Genomic DNA, 3,643 nt, shown 5'->3' with positions numbered 1-3,643 from the left:
CCCACACACACACCTTCATAATGACGCGTTTTGCTCCAATTCGTGCCAGAGGCAACTGGGTTGTTCGCAATCAGCCATTCGATATGGTCCCTGGGATGGCAAATCCGTGAACTGGAAAAACGACTCCGTGAACATTTAAAAGATGATTCTATCTGTAGTGTCGCGATGAAAGGAAGCGAGTGTACCAAAGATAACCAAACATGACGCACTGGAAAAAAATGATATAACATGCATGTGCAAAACGGTTTTTTTGTAATCGCATTACATGTACATCGTTAGAAATATCGTAACATACTTTGTGCAATTCTGTAGTCACGCACAGGTGTTCTAATATCCTCTAATATCAGTATAAGAGGCTAGGGTGGCTTAGCAGGCTTTGGTCCATTATTTGCAACAAGAAAACCAAAAGACGACCTGCACAAAGTATGCAACGACGTCGGGCAAGACCATATAAGTGACAACCGCCGTAAAATTTCCTCATGTCCCGCCCCTACCATGTGAGGCAGTGGAACAGTCTTTCGTTCATCTAGCTACATTGAAACGAAAAGCAGATGACATGAAGTGCCTTTAGCCGACTCCGGGACGTCTTCATCTAAATCCTGTTAGATACACCTCTCTCGTCCCTCCGCGTAACGCGGCTTACCGCTGATGACAGGCGGAGTCTTTGTTGTATGGAACCGTCTCAGTGGAGTGTGCTGATGAGCCTAGCGTGCCTAATCCCGCCCGCTTTCCCCTTCCGCCGTCCGTGCTGCAAGGTGGACGGGGTAGATAGTCGGAGCGACAATACGGAGATGACCTGTGCTGGGCCTTAACCCTGCGGCACTGATGCACGATGTACACACACACTCCATCCCATGTCTATGGCAAGACGTGTACGTGACGAGGTGGTGGGTAAGATGATATAAGAACGTGATAAAAAGTTCAGTCTCAACTGTTGAATCAACTTTCTGAGGAAAAAAATGGACAGGAATTAACTTCAAAGGTTTCCATGGTTTTCCTCCTGTTTAGTGATACCCAGTTTCAAAACTGAGTTGCTTCAAATAGACTAATTTATGTATGGATGGGGACAAGATATATTGTTGTGGCTTGGTTGTGATACGCTTACTGGAGACAAGCCGCTTATCGGATGATTCAGCTAACACCGGAGAAATACTCACCTGCTAATCACCAAATGAGCTTTTCGTCCTTTGTCAATCATTACACACTTTTAAACTACACTATGGCTGTTTCATGGTGGTACATGTGAAGTACATGTTCAAGGTAGATTTCTAAATACATTTAAACTGTATCGAAGTTTGTTAACATTATTACAGTAGCCATATAGTATGGTGAAATTGACCGTTCCCTCTACCATTATCAAGTCCCAGTCACTGGGTGTTCAGGTGTACTACCATACTTGTACGGTGTCCACAATGCACGGACACTAGTACCATTTACTGTATGTTTCAGCCCGCCATACTACCACTGGGATAATACCGTAATGATGAAGGTGTGAAAGAAATATTAAGTTGTAGGATAACTACGAATTCCGACGAAAAATCACCAAGAAAACCCCTCAAGCCGTCCAAGTAATAGCAGTTTGTTACAATTATTGAAATGCTTCCATGGGTCGATTTTGCCCTTTGCTGACTTTTCGTGTAGCTGCTGAACATTTTCAGTAAGATTCCGAGTCCGTTATAGTTAGTGGCACGTTGAACGAACATACGACTTCATCACGAACACGCTTAATCATGTGCAGGATTTAATGACTTCCCGTGATTTCCCCCCGTAATCCCCGCCCGAGGGAGTACTTACCAAATCACCCCTGTCCCCTTCCCAGCGTAAATCCAATTCTAGCAGATTTCAGGGCGATGACATGTTTATGGATTTGCACCAGTAGCAACGCGCGCCTGTCGCGATGTCAATTTGTGAGATCGTTAGGAGACATTATCGTCTTCACGCGTTAGTTCTTAGTTGGAAAATGTCACGCACCCCGTGCAGCTGATCACGTTTATATGCCGCATATAAGGTGAACCTTTCGCATATGGTCACACATGGAGTGACTAGATTGCGTATTCTGAGGAAAAGTATTCTTGACTAGAAAGGTAAAATTTGCAGAGCAATGTTTACCTTCGCATATGGTCTGCTCTATCTGTTAATTCTTACTCAAACACATTCATATATATGGTCAGACAGAAGTCTAAATCCCTCCTGCTATAAAATTGCAACATTATGTAACCTAACACTAGTTACCGTGGTGAGAGACGTCTGGTTCAGGTCATTGACCTTTGAACAGTTGAATTTCGTACGACATATGTGCGACTATCCCACGAATGACTTGTGTCGTGTGGCGATGGTACGACGAATATGACCGGGCCCAATAGATGCAATATCCACGCACGTCATCACTAATAATAATCCTACTCAACATTTGTATTTCTTACAGATGTACATTCAACTACATTTGTATCTGTATGCTTGTGTTGGTGTGTGTGAAACCACCGACATGTACAAACCATGTACTTATCCTGGTATAAAGGTTATTCAATATCGTGCCCACGACTGAGACGTTTAGGTCATAACTATAGCGATCATGTGAGGGGTGGGCAAACGCTGCAACACTGTCGTTTGAGGAATACAAATTATATTTCTGTTCAACAGAATACACCTGACGTAACTGTTGTATCAACTGACTTAAAACATGTCTCCATCATCTCATTTATCCGCTGTAGATATTTATGTTTACCGAAGGAAGACATATTGTTTTTGCTAAGTTTCCTCTTCGTCTTCTTCTTCTCCAAACACTGACCTCTGACCTGGTCAGTGACCTGATTTGTTGACGTCTATCACCATGGTAACTGGTGTTGGGTTACATAATGTTGCAATTTTATAGTAGGAGGGATTTATACTCCTGTCTGACCATATATATGAATGTATTTGAGTAAGAATTAACAGAGCATATGCTTTGCAAATGATACATTTCTATTACCAAATTAATCCCATAATTGCGACACGCGTATTATCGACAAAACTTTCCAAAAAAAACTTCGGAGAAGTTCCCAGCACTGTTGATGGCTGACATTCCATATTGAATAGAAGATAATGACAGACGTCGTTCGGTAACTCGGGTCGACTGTAGTGTTATTTCATCTGTGACGCTCTCTTTGTCGCTGTCGTCCGCTCAACTTATCAGAGACGAACTCGTGACGCCCCTAACCTCGCCCGGCTGACAGACGGCGACAGAAAAGGGAGATCAGAGATGACAAATCTCGATAGGAAGCTCGGGGATCACTGGAGGACGAGTGGTTACTTATCAAGAGCGAACTTTCGTGGTTCGGGCTCGCTCGGCCGCCTTTTGGCAAGGAATGACTGATTGGGATGATACGGATTCAGAAGGAAGGGGAAGGTACGGAACAGTGGACGACCAAAGGGACTAACGTAATCAAAGCTGTGCTCGGAAACAAATAAAAGGATCATGCATCAAGACGTATGGTTTGATCAGCTGCAGATAGAAGAAGCTACAGTAAAGGACGGCCTTGTCGTCCCGTTCTCCAAGGAGCAACTAAAGTACATCTGAGACGTAGACGTCAAAGACAAAGAACAGAGGGACTACATGAAAGATATAACTTCCTTTTGATCTTGTCTTTGAAATGTGTGTCATTAT

At 43.4% G+C, this 3,643-nt stretch overlaps 1 pseudogene; it reads right to left on the bottom strand.

Annotated features, from left to right (window-relative positions):
- LOC109473378 overlaps positions 1-3,643 on the bottom strand; it is a 9,996-nt pseudogene that overhangs the window by 3,594 nt on the left and 2,759 nt on the right.

Source organism: Branchiostoma belcheri, unplaced genomic scaffold (assembly GCF_001625305.1).
Source record: "Branchiostoma belcheri isolate BF01 breed outbred unplaced genomic scaffold, Haploidv18h27 scaffold3, whole genome shotgun sequence".
NCBI lineage: Eukaryota > Metazoa > Chordata > Leptocardii > Amphioxiformes > Branchiostomatidae > Branchiostoma > Branchiostoma belcheri.
The sequence above is the reverse complement of the archived record's forward strand: the minus strand, read 5'-3'. Positions and strand labels throughout refer to the sequence as shown.